At 44.3% G+C, this 13,282-nt stretch overlaps 1 protein-coding gene across 2 annotated transcripts in view; it reads right to left on the bottom strand.

Annotated features, from left to right (window-relative positions):
• LOC111141417 (nuclear receptor coactivator 5) overlaps positions 1-2,854 on the bottom strand; it is a 30,142-nt gene extending 27,288 nt beyond the window's left edge. The window contains exon 1 of one of the 2 annotated variants that reach the window (XM_022493950.1): positions 2,765-2,854. The gene's annotated coding sequence lies outside the window, so the exon portion shown is untranslated. The remainder of the gene's footprint in view (positions 1-2,764) is intronic. The other variant, XM_022493952.1, reaches the window with a different exon arrangement.
• Positions 2,855-13,282: the final 10,428 nt, after the last annotated feature.

The following is a 13,282-nucleotide window of genomic DNA, read 5'->3' as shown; positions in this document are numbered from 1 at the left end:
AGGATAGCAAGACAACGGTACCAATGATATCTTCCTCTCTTGGACATCTACAGTGCATATGTTTAGCATATTAAAGTTCTGGAATAAGGACACCTCTTTATCTCATTATTTCCCAATTTTGCTTGACCACAAAATCTTATCTTCAATAGTATCCTGAATATGTTCTACTAAGTATATGATTTGGGCAAAAAAATCTAACTTCTCTGAGCCATTATTTCCTCATAAGCAAAAAAAATTTAGTAATATCAGCCTACCTATCTCACAAGATGATTAGTGGGAGCAAATGAATTGGTACTGTAAACCTGCTTTTAAATCATAGGCACTGAAGGTTGTATGTGATCATTACCATTAAGAGTAATAGTTTAGGAATAGATGTTTCATTCTTTATATGGGGAGTCAAAAACAAAGAAACAAAGATAGTTGAAGGGAATAAAATTTTAAACACACTTCCTCCACAGGTATCTCATTCAAATACTAAATACATTTCCTCCACAGGTTTCTCATTCTCTTACAAGTACAAATGAATTCCAATACGTCTCACAGTAGTAACAAGCCATACAAAGGCACTGCCATCTGCAGGCCACAGGGATAGAATGCTTGCAATGGTACTTAAGAATGAAGTTTCAAACCATGAGGCACTCTTTTTCTTTCTTTCTTTCTTTTTTAATCATACTTCTAAAACCTTTCTCCAAAGGACTTAGCTTTTGAGCACTGATAGCTTGAACCTCCATGTGCTGAAGTTCAGAAACGGACCTGAATAAAAAATTCTCATTTCTTCTCTAAACAGGACTGATCACCTTAGCCTTATGTAAGTTCTACACTTTGCTCTTACCAAGGTAACTCCAAGGAATGTGGATTTTTCTTTTTAGTAGACTTTGAAGAAACAACACCTGAATGGTCTGAGCAGACTTTTCTGAGTTTCCTTTCAATAAATTAAAGTAAATCTGCTCTCTCTCACACAATGTTTATGAACAGACTACAAATAGAACAGACTGTTTACATAAATAAGTTAGTTTGTCAATGCTTCCCTTTGTTTGAAAAACCTAATTAGCGTGTTTCAACAATGCATCAATCGGCAGCATCTGATCTAGCCAGGAGAAAGGAGCTCCTAATGCCTTCTTGAAATATGTGGTGTTCACTGGCATGTGAGCCTGAACCACCTGCAGCTAGAAAAATTCCTTCCACTGGGCCCTGGAATACAGTTTCTCCAGCACATTTTACAAGGAAAACTACAGTTTCTATGTTTTAGGTTAAAAAATCATGTCAGAGGTTTCAAATGAAGATGACACGTGTCATGACACGAGCTAAAAGAAAGGCAAAGAAACTAGAATATAGAAAGAAACAGATATTAAATAGCCAAGTGATCTCCAATACCCACAATGCAAAAGCTTGGGCTTTACTGGTTGGAAAAAGGCAACATGGAAGTGAGTTTTCACACCCGGACTGACTCATACAGAAAACATTAAATCTACAGTTGTCAAAAACCAAAACTGCTCCATGGTCATACGCAGAAACAGTCAGGTGGTTACCATGCCACAATGCTACAAGAAAACTGCGGAGGCACACCGGCGCACTGGAGCTGACAGTTCCTGCAGTTCCCTGGGACTAGCGCTTGTAAGTCAATAATGAGAACAGTTTACAACGAAAAAGCCTTGTAATATCATCATCCCCAAGATCCTGGAGCATTTCACGGAATCCGCTATGCCTCAGGGAAAAAAAAATCCATGCACAGAGCGAAAGCCAGGACGACAATTAACCCCGTACTCCTAGGGCAGCGTTTCCCAAAGCGTGGAACGCAGAATAACTTCAGGAGGAACAAGGACGCACTGTTTAATAGATAGGTATTTATTTTTTATGAGCATTAGAAAAATAACTGGCTTTCCATTATACGGTTTGTGATTTACGTTTCCACCTTAAACAAGTGTATTTAAGAAGGAGGAAAAAGGAGTCAGTTTAAAGAAAAAAAATTAACATTTGGTAAATAAATAACAGTACAGAAGGTACACGACAGAAAGGTGTAACGCGAGAGACTGAAATTTGGGAAACGCCGTCCTCAAAAAAACCCCCGGCGGGTCGTGGGGAGCGGAGAGTGACCTGGGTCAGGAGACAGAAGAGCCAGCAGTTTGGGGCGTTGGCTCTGTCGCTAGTTTCCACGGTAACCTCGGGCACAGTTTCTTTCCCCATCCTCGGGGCCCGGGGTCCGCGTTATAAAATGAGTGGAGGTATCACGCGACAAGGAGACAGACGCCCCGAAGATGCTGTCAAGGGGCCGCGAGGCGGCGGCGACGGGGGCCAGCGTTCGGTTTGCCGCACGGCGCTGCACGCCCGGTAGAACGCCCGGAGAGGCGGGCCACCTCGGTCCGAGTTCGAATCCCGCCTGCGCCACCGACTCGCTGAGGACCCGCAGGCGAGCGACTTCACAATTTCGAGAAAGGGACGCGGGGTGTGCAGGCCTATCCTACAGACAAGCTCGGAGGACTACTGTCGGCGGTTCGCGCACAAACAGGCGGCCGCGGTGCGGCGCCGCCCGGACCCGAGCCCACCACCGGCCGCCCCGGCTGTCCGGGCCTGGGCTTGACGGGAGCCAGAGGCCGCGCCCCGCACCGGGCATGCGCAGCTCCGCGCGCACCCGGAGAGGAGCCGAGGCCGCGGTCGCGCGTCGAGCGGGCCCTCCCGCCTCAGCCTCCCCATCCGGCCCGGGCCCCTCAACCGCCTGCCGTGAGCCCCACGCCTCGGCGGACGGCCACCGCTTCCCGGCACTCACCGCTACCAGCGCGGCGGGCTCCCGGCCGCTCCTTCGCCTCAGGCCCGCCCCTGCCGCCTCCACCTCAGCCCACCTGCCCGCCGTAGGACAAAGGCGCCACCAACCGACCGGCGCGGGCACGAGGCAATGGCGGCCGGGGCGGAGAGTGGGGGCAGAGGGCGCGCACGCAGCGGCAGGCGCGACAATGTCGCAAGAGCGCTTGGGTTTACGGCAGGGCTGAGTTGGGCGTCGATCTCCTTAGCAATCAGGGCGGGGAAGTGGCTCCTGGCGGCCGTTGAGAACGCTAGGGGTTGCCTAGTAACGGCTCCAAGGCTAAGGATGGGTCCAGGCTTGGTCCTCCGACCCCAAAGGCTTCGCCTTTCTTCTGATATTCGGAGCGCCTTTTCTCCCATTCTAACTGTGGAAATAGATCATTTAAATCCTAAAACACTGTGATTCCGTTTTTCATAAAACACAACAAAAAACAAAACACCTTTGGATGTGTGTGTTGGAGAATAGTATATGTATTCCCGTTACCTCCGAATCCCAAGGAACAAAGAAAGCAGAGAGGTAGAAAAACGCTTTATTTAAATTTACATTTAAATAGGCTGTGTACCCTATTAGTTTTGCTGACAAGGGGCAAAAGGCTTCTGTTGATATTAGTTACAGGTTCTTTTTGAGTTATTTCTTCCTGGAATATTTAGTCAATGTCAAAAATAAATACCGCAGAATGTAATTGTTGACTATGAAGCATGCAAAATGCTGTATTCATTTTTTTCTCTAGAATAATTTGTCAGAGGGGATGGAATTTGTTCACACAATTGTAAATACACTTCATTAATCACAGCTATCGCTATATGAACCAGGTAGGCTTTTTTATTAGTTAGGAATTGTCTCAGACCCCGCTGGGGTCTAGTTTTTCTCTTTGTGAATAGTGCATGCCAAGGAAAAATGGTGGCTGTGGAATTGGAATGCTATGGGAAGTCAGATTTCTTTGACAACCATTCATTTGCTCACCCCTTCACTCATTTGCTCACTGAATGTTTATTACACACCTACTAGGTGGCCCTATGATTTATTAGACACCTACTTTTGAAACACTGTCATGAGCAAATGCAGACCCATTTCTGCTGTCTTTGAGATTACTTTCTAGTGGAGAGAGAGAATTAGGGAATAATCACACCTGAGTGTGTAATTACAAACAGGTAAATATTTGAAGGAAAGAAACAGAGACACACAGTATTGTCTCGTTAGTCTCACCTGTGATGAGTGCAGGGTGTGCCTGATGCCTTTGGACAGATATGCGTCATCTTTGGGTCCTTAATAATTCATAATTCATCATGGCACCTGGGATTTCCCACCTCTGCTGAGAGCTCCCAGAGCAGATAGGGACATCTACGCCCAGGAACTATTTTTTTTTCTCTACTTTTCCTAGGTTGTTCACTCACTCTAGGTGAGAAGTCTCCGGATTTTGTAGATTCACAGGCTTCCCTGGTATCCTTTTGTGGGTAGGTTAAGAACCACACTGGACTCAGTTCAGAATCTTCTGCTTCTTTCCTGTGTTAGCCCTTTTTGATGTTTATGCCATAAAATTGTATGCTTTTTCATTTTTTGGTTGAATTGATTAATTCTTTTAATTTTCTGATATCCTTTAACTTATTATTATTATTATTATTATTTTTCTGGTGAGATATACAGAGACAGAGATTTTGTGGCCCAGCTTCCTCTTCCTATCTTTTCCCATCCAGAACATTTCACATTATATCAGTTGTTATTCACGCCCATCCATGAGATAGATGCTATATAATTTGAACTTCAACAATTCCTTAACATTTCAAATTTTTATCTTTTAACTCTGCTAGGTTTGCAAAATTTAACTGTGTTGAAACTTACCACTACTTCTGTGGTCCCTAGACCAGCAAGCAGCATCAGTAACACCTGAGAACTTGTTAGAAATGCAGAATTTCAGTCCTACACAAGACTCATTAAATTAGAAACTCTGAGGGTAGGACCCAGGCATTTGTCCTTTCCCAAGCCCTCCTTGGTGATTCTGATGCATCCTAAAGTCTGAGAACTACTGCTGTAATGTATTCATTTTATTTGCTGTGTAGTATTATTTTGTATGAATCTGTCACAGTTTGTGTATCTGTACTAAGGAATGGTTAGATTTTCTTTCGGCTAAAAGTGTGCTGCTCTGAACACATTAGTACGTATCTCTTTGGGTACATCAAGGACACACACTTAGGAGTAGATTTGCTGACTCTGTAGTATATATCACATCTCTAACTTTAGGAGGGTTAGCCAGACTGCTCTTCAGAGAAGTATGTGTGGTGTATTAATGCATGGTTCTGTCTGCAATGTATAAGTACCATTTCTAGATACCCTTATCAACTTTAGATATTTTTGGATTTTATTCATTTACTTATTTTTTGCTTATGACTCTAGGTATGCAAAAATATTTTTGTTGTTTTAGTTTGAATTCTCCTGAATTTAGTGATATTGAGCGTATTTTCTTATCCAAGTTTTTCCCGAGTTTCTTCCTTTATGAACTGCCTGTTGGTATTTCTAGACCATTTCGCATTGGGTTTATTTCTGTTTTTCTTATTGATCCATAGGAGTTGTTTATCTATTCTGGATACACATCTCATGTTAGGGTTCGGTCTTCTCTCTGTGGTTTGTCCTCTTACTTTGTTAATGGTATCTTGTCATTCACAAGTTTTACAGTTTAATGTAGTCATATGTTTCAACCTTCCCCTTTATAATTTGTGGTATTCTATGTCTTGTTTACGAATTCCTTCCCTTGGGGCACCCGGGTGGCTCAGTCAGTTAAGCGTCTGTCTTTGGCTCAGGTCATGATCCCAGGGTCCTGGGATTGAGCCCCGCATTGGGCTCCCAGCTCAGTGGGAAGCCTGCTTCTCCCTCTCCCACTCCCCCTGCTTGTGTTCCCTCTCCCTCTGTCTCTCTCCCTGTCAAATAAATAAATAAAATCTTAAAAAATGAAAGAATTCCTTCCCTTTGCTAATGTCATATAGATGGTCTCCTTGGTAAGTACTGTTTTTTTTAATACTATTTTTTTAAAGATTTTATTTATTTATTTGACAGACAGAGATCAGAAGTAGGCAGAGAGGCAGGCAGAGAGAGAAGGGGAAGCAGGCCCCCAGCTGAGCAGAGAGCCTGATGCGGGGCTCAATCCCAGGACTCTGGGATCATGACCTGAGCCGAAGGTGGAGGCTTTAACCCACTGAGCCACCCAGGCGCCCTGGTAAGTACTGTTATTATGTCAGTTTTACAGGTGAGCCAGTTGAGGCACAGAGAGCTTCTATATTATATAGCTTGCCTAAGGTCACAGAATGCTGGAGGTGAACAGCCTGGGCTCCTGACCTCTAAGCATGTAACGAGATACTAATTCTGGTTTAGGAACTTCTTGCCGTCTTGCTCTGCTAATTGTCTCATGAGAACACTTCTCAGCCTTTTCTGTAGACACATAGGGTGTGCAGAGCTCAGATGTGCTGCCGGTTAAGGCAATTCTCATTCACTACATAATGAAGCACTGTGACTCTAGATGTCAAAATCTCTAAAAATATGTTTTAAAATGTTCAAATAATTTCAGATTTACAGAAAAGTTGCAAAAAATAGTACAAAGAGTTCCTGAATGTCCTTTTCCCAGATTCCCCAAATATTGAACGTTTTACCTTGTTTGCTCTGTAGCTGTCTCTCTGTTTGTTTCTCTTCCTCTGTGTTATCTCTGTGTCATCTAATCCACAGCCTAATTTGAATTTCACCAGTTGTTCCACTAATGTTCTTGAGAGCAAAAGAAACAATTTGTTTCTGGTCCAGGACCCAGTTTCAGGTTACATGTTGCCTTTACTTTCATCTCTTGGGTTTCCTTTGATCTGTGACAGTTCTTCAGTCCATCTGTGTCCTTCATGACCTTGACATTTCTAAAGAGTACAGGCTACTTATTTTATAGAACAACCCTCACTGAGGCTTGTCTGATGTTTCTCCATTGTGAGATCCAGGTTCTACATTTTTGGCAGGAAGACACAGAAGCGAGGCTGTGTCCTTCTCAGCCAGCAATTTTCTTTTGAGTAGAACCCTCTGTGATATTATGTGCATAAAATGCATTTTCCAGGCAAAGTGATTACAATCTCTTCTTTCCAATTCCCAAAGGGTTCACACGACCTAACAGAGGCCAAGAAACTCATTTCTCCATGCTGGTCTTGAAGGGATTCCTTGCCAATAGGAGACAGGGGAGGGGAGAGGCATTGAGAGTGGAGGTGACTGCCAGCCTAGCTGGGACCTGCCTGTGCGGCCCTAGCCATCTATCTGGTGGGCCATGAACACAGACCTCTGACGCTCCAGCTTTCTTGGTTCAAACCTATTGAGGGAATTTACCATTTATGAAGTCTCGGTAGATTAGTACATAGGCTGTAGAATCAGACTGGCCTACGTTCACAACTCTAATCTACTACTTCCTAGCTGGCAGACTTGGATGTGTTCTTTAATGTCCCATGACTCCTCTTCTTCATCTGTAAAATGGAAATGATGATAGTATGTGCCTCATAAGGTCAATGTGAAGTATGTTAAATGAGGTAGTATGTACCACGCATAAAGCTCTTAGAATTATGCCTGATTCGTGCAGGCTCAATGGGTCATAGACGTTTTATGATGCCATGGTTTGTGTCTTTCTATAGATTTATTTGTATTTGCAGTTTGTTAGAAATCCTTAGAAGACAGGGGCGCCTGGGTGGCTCAGTGGGTTAAGCCTCTGCCTTCGGCTCAGGTCATGATCTCAGGGTCCTGGGATTGAGCCCTGCATTGGGCTCTCTGCTCAGCAGGGAGCCTGCTTCCTCCTCCCCCTCTGCCTGCCTCTCTGCCTACTTGTGATCCCTCCCTCTCTCTGTCAAATAAATAAATAAATAAAATCTTTAAAAAAAGAGAGAGAGAGAAATGCTTAGAAGACAAAGGCCCTTGGGTTTTCATGGGCTACTCTGTTCACAAGTGGAATAAATAGAATAAATGTCACTGGGAGTTGAATGAATGAATGAATGAATCCTGGTTCCCCAGGACGTTGGGGGGGGGTGGAAGGGACTTTGTTGTGATATGGAGTTCCTGGTGAACCCCAAATGAACTAATAGCTCCTCAGAGTAAGATTCTGCCAACAAAGTGGGTCAGAATGGGACAGCTTGGCAAGGTCTGTTGTATGTTGAAAGGAGTGTTGTATGTTGAAAGGGACAACTTGGCAAGGTCTGTTGTATGTTGAAAGGAGTGGCTCAGGGAACTGCAGAATAGCCACACTGAGGTCCCTCCCTGCCATCAGGGAAACCAGCCTCTATGACATGCCCATCAGTGTTAGTATAGCTCTGTACAACTGTGGGAATCCAGGTAATGACCTTCTAAAGATATCCATATCCTAGTCTCTGGAACCTGTGAATACATCACCTTACATGGCAATGGGGGTTTTGGATGTGTCATTAGGTTAAGGATCTCGAGATGGGGAGATAATCTTAGGTTGTCCAAGTGGGCCCAATGTAATGTAATCACAAGGGTCCTTATGGGTGGGGGGTGGGAAGGTTGGAGTCAGAGAAGGAGATGTGATGATGGAAGTATGGAAGTGGGGGCTGGGGGGAGGGTGTGGAGGTGGGAGAAAGACAGGAAGAGGGAGAGAGGGAGAGGGAGATAGTGGGAGATGTAACTACACTGCTGGATTTGCAGGTGGAGAATGGGGCCATGAGCCAAGGAACACAGGAGGCCTCTAGAAGCTGGAAAAAGTGGGAAAACAGATTCCCCCCGGAGCCTCTAGAAGGAACACAGCTTTGCTGACCATTTTTTTTTTTTAAAGGTTCTATCTATTCTTTTGACAGACAGAGATCACAAGTAGGCAGACAGAGAGGAAGGGAAGCAGGCTCCCCGCTGAGTTAGAGAAGCCCAACACGGGGCTTGATCCAATGACCCCGAGACCATGACCCGAGCCGAAGGCAGAGGCCCCAACCCACTGAACCACCCAGGCGCCCCAGCTGACACATTTTTAACTTCTGACTTTTCACCCTCCTGAAAACGTGGTAAATATACATTTTGCTTTTCTAATGTTTCCGTGATTTACTTTTCCCCTTTTAATACCTGATTATTTAATCCAATTAATATTGATTTTGAAGTATGATATCACAGGTAGATACAATTAGATTTCCTCTTCTTCCAAGCCATTGCAACACAAAATAACACCCCAAACCATTTTTGTATCTGTTTATCATATAATATTCTTTTTAATAGGAGGATTAAATTTAGGGGTTTTCATTGCTTCTGTATCATTTCCTATTTTTTTTTCCAGAAAATAAAAACCCAACATGGGGCTTGAACTCATGACCCCGAGACTCTGAGCCAGCCAGGTATCCTACTCTTTATTGATTCTATAATATCCCTTTCTTTTGGGGGCAGTTCACATTGTTTTAATTATTATTACCCTAGATGGCACATATTCAGTTGTTTTATTTCCAGAGCCATGTGAAATATACTTATGAAAACGTTTTTTTTTTTTTTTTTTTTTAAAGATTTTATTTATTTATTTGACAGAGAGATCACAAGTAGGGAGAGAGGCAGGCAGAGAAAGAGGAGGAAGCAGGCTCCCTGCCGAGCAGAGAGCCCGATGCGGGGCTCGATCCCAGGACTCTGAGATCATGACCTGAGCCGAAGGCAGCGGCTTAACCCACTGAGCCACCCAGGCGCCCCTACTTATGAAAACGTTTAAAAGGAATTATCTTTGATGCAGGTAAGTAAATCTTTTTTTGTGCTACTCGGATCCCCAGGGCAATCTGATTAATGCCTCCCTTCCTTTGAAATTCTCAAAGGATCCATCTCCAAATTTGCCCATACATATTGGGTTATAGAAATAGAGTATAAGTATAATAATCATAAAAATGGTGAAGGATGATGTCAGAGATGAGCCAAGTCCTGGATCACTGTTTCCTGGTGATTCTGATTCCGTGAGTTCAGGGTAAAACTTGAGAATATTAAGCAAACAAACAAACAAACAAACAAAAAACAAGTCTCCTCCCAGTTTTACAAACCACTGGGCTTGGTGATTACAGAGATAACATACCTAGAAACCATTTACCATGTTTCAGGGTCTCTCACAAATTACCCAGACTGAGACTGTTAAGTCTCCTTTATGAGAGTTGGAACTGGATAACTGGCCAAGTCAGTAGAGGCAGAATCTGAAGGATGAATGTTCCAGATTCAAAGCTTAGTGATGTGAAGCAAGTGTTTCATTCTTGTTCATAGTTTCTGGGAACCAGGAATTCGGGAAGGGCTTAGTTGGGCAGTGCTGGCTCCAGGTTCGTCAGACAGTGTGGCTGCAGCTGGAACAGCAGGGGGCTGGAGCAGCTGGAGGCCGGCGGGACATCTTTCTCCCCTCACATGGCCTCTGCATGGGCTAGGCTGGGCTTCCTCACAACATGGTGGCTTCAGAGTAGTTGTGCTGCTTCCATGGAGCTCGGTGCCCTGGGAGAGTGGTTGAAGAACCAGGGAGGAGATGTGTTGCCCTCTCTGACGTAGTCGTGGAAGTCATATGCCTCCTAAGGCTGGCCAGATTCACGGACCCCCTCTCAATGGGAGGAGTGGCGAGGGCTCTCACTCTGAGCAGAAACTGTGGGAGGGAGATAGAGCTGTGGCCACCTTTGGAGAATACAGTGGGCCACAGAGTTCTCCCTCATCCCCGTAGCTGGTACACCAGATCCTTCCCCCTAATGTTTCTCAAATTGGTCCTCCCCCCGGCCACCACCGAGTCCAAGCTGTTGTCACCCCTAGCTTATACTGCTTTCCTTGTCTCCAAACTTGGCTCCTTGCTTTCACCCGTTCTTCTCTCCCTATCTTTTTCTTCCATAGAATGTTTTTGTATAACAGATCTGATTATCACTCCCCATGGTCCTTGGGACAATGATAAACCTGCCTTCAAGGCCCTGTGAGATCTGGAACTTTGCCATCCAGACTTAACATTTTGCCACTATCCCTCTTGCTTTCCAACCTGCAAACACACGGGTACCATTTTGGGCCCTACATTCACCACATTGTTTCCGCCTCAGGGCCTTTATACCTCCTGTTCCCTCTGCTTAAGTACTCTCTTAACCCTTTTCCTACATTTCCATCTTCCCTCCTCCTTTCTCTGTCACCTCTTTAGTGAATTCTTATTCACCCTTAAGGTTGTGAAAGTCAATAAAGGGAAATCTCATGCAGAGTGGAGTTGGGAAGCCCCGAAGGGGAAGTTCTCACCCACAAACTTACCAGGGCAGCTAGTTTCACATTCCTAGACAGGAAGACTACCCAGCAGGAGGAAGGAAGATTTTCTCCTCGCCCAGCAACAGCCCAGCCCATGAGAAACTGCCATAATTCAGCCAATGAGGAGCCATCATCACCCTGAGCTCCTGCTTTCCTCCAAGGGGCTTTTGTTCAGAGCAGCCCCTTCCAACTTCCTCCTTTTTCTCCACAGAGTAAAGTTCCTCTGCTTTGTGTGGTTTGCCATAGCCTGCATGTCTCAGATTGCAATTCTTCCACAATTTCCAAATAAACTCATTTTGCTGGTCAATACCTGAGTATTTTACATTTAAGGTTAACAAGATGTTCTTTTAAATCTGAATCCCAATCCCCACTCAAAATAGAAAGATAGCATAGCCTGGTAGCTAGGACCATAGACCAGGGATTCAGACTACTTGAGTACAAATTCCGGCTCCACTATTTACTCACAGTGTGACTTTCAGGCATGTCACCTAACCTCTCTGTGCCTCGGTTTTCTCCTCTGTAAAACAGGGATAGTCATAGGACCTCCCTGAAAGGATTATTATGAATGTTGCTGAGTTAACATCTGTAGAACACTTAGAACACTTAGTGCCTGTCGTGTACCGCACAGTAAGCATCAGCTAGCTGGTAGTGGTTTGTCAACCCGACCCACGCTCCTGTTGGACTACGCTCTCCCATCTTGAAATTACTCTTCCAGTCAGAAGCCATTTAATGAGATGTGAGGGAAATCCTGGGAGTACCTCCTAATCTGTGACTTTGGACCCACAGTTGAGAATAAAGGGGCGCTAAGTATTTTCTTAAGCAGGAGGCTTTAGTCCGGGGTTTGTGAACTTGAATGGGAAAAACCTGCTTCTTTGTTCTCATTTACCTCTAACTGAAATTAAGCAATTCTTTCCATTATGAATGTAAGCAACAGAGGTATTAGCAGAGCCCGCTACATTGTCTCCAGTGGAAATCACAGATATTTCATATCACAGTACAGTTATTGCAGATGTCTTAAATTATTGTTTGCATTCATCATTACTTTGAAATTATGGAAAGCTTAGACTTGTAGCTAGATCTTATTATGTAATCCGTTAACGAAGAAGCTCATACAGGACTATAGACACATTTGTCTTTTTACCATTTTGATGACTGTATTTCAATATAATTGGTTTTCTTTGTACCGCTATCATATTTTATGCATTCACAAATGTTTTTCTAAGAAAGGTCCAAAGGCTTCTATGTATGGTCAGAGGATTCTGCAAAACAGACACACACACACACACACACACACACACACACACACACACACTCTCTTAAGAATCCTGCTCTAAAGAAAGAAGTTAATGTCTGGGGTGAGAAGCCCTCCTTAGGACAAAATAAAAGGTGAATGCTTTCTTTGAGTCAGTCACTCTCCGAGGACTTTATATATACATCCTTATTTAATCCTCCCAACACCTTAAAAGGTAGGCATTAGGGGCGCCTGAGTGGCTCAGTGGGTTAAAGCCTCTGCCTTCGGCTCAGGTCATGATCCCAGGGTCCTGGGATCGAGCCCCACATGGGGCTCTCTGCTCGGCAGGGAGCCTGCTTCCTCCTGTCTCTCTGCCTGCCTGTCTGCCTACTTGTGATCTCTGTCTGTCAAATAAATAAATAAATAAAATGTAAAAAAAAAAAAAGGTAGGCATTATTATGATCCCCTGTATATAGGCAAGAAAATTGAAGCTCAGAGAGATTGGATAAGTTACCCAATGTCACAGGGCAGTATCCCAGTGGTAGAGTTCATACTTTTAAGGCCAACATCTTGCTTTCCACATAAATCTAGTCCTTCACTATCCTGCAGAGTAATTATCCCATTCCTCCATTTTGCAGGTGTGGAAACTGTGTCTCAAATAGGGTAAGTTACTCTTCCTCATAGTTAAGCAACACAGTCTGTCAAACCCACATCTGTCAGGCTCCAGAGCCCCCGCGTCCCACCGTGCCCTGCAGAGTTAACTAAAGGTGCCATGGAAATGTAGCTTGGGCGAGCTGACGGTTTATCAGATACATGACTTGGGCAGACCTTTCCATGCCATCCATCAGCATTAGATGGTTTGGCGAGAAATGACTGCTTTTCCTACTCCAGCTGTGGAGTTACAGAGCAGTGTGGGGCGCATCTTCGTGGATGTGAAATGCACACTGGCATTTGGAAAACTCCATTAGCCGCTATTGTCTAGACAGAGAGTGAAAGGGGAAGCAGGAGATGTAACAATACACTAGTAGGAAGTTCTG

This window comes from Enhydra lutris, unplaced genomic scaffold, assembly GCF_002288905.1.
Source record: "Enhydra lutris kenyoni isolate GAN:26980312 unplaced genomic scaffold, ASM228890v2 scaffoldscaffold6, whole genome shotgun sequence".
NCBI classification, from domain to species: domain Eukaryota; kingdom Metazoa; phylum Chordata; class Mammalia; order Carnivora; family Mustelidae; genus Enhydra; species Enhydra lutris.
The sequence above is the reverse complement of the archived record's forward strand: the minus strand, read 5'-3'. Positions and strand labels throughout refer to the sequence as shown.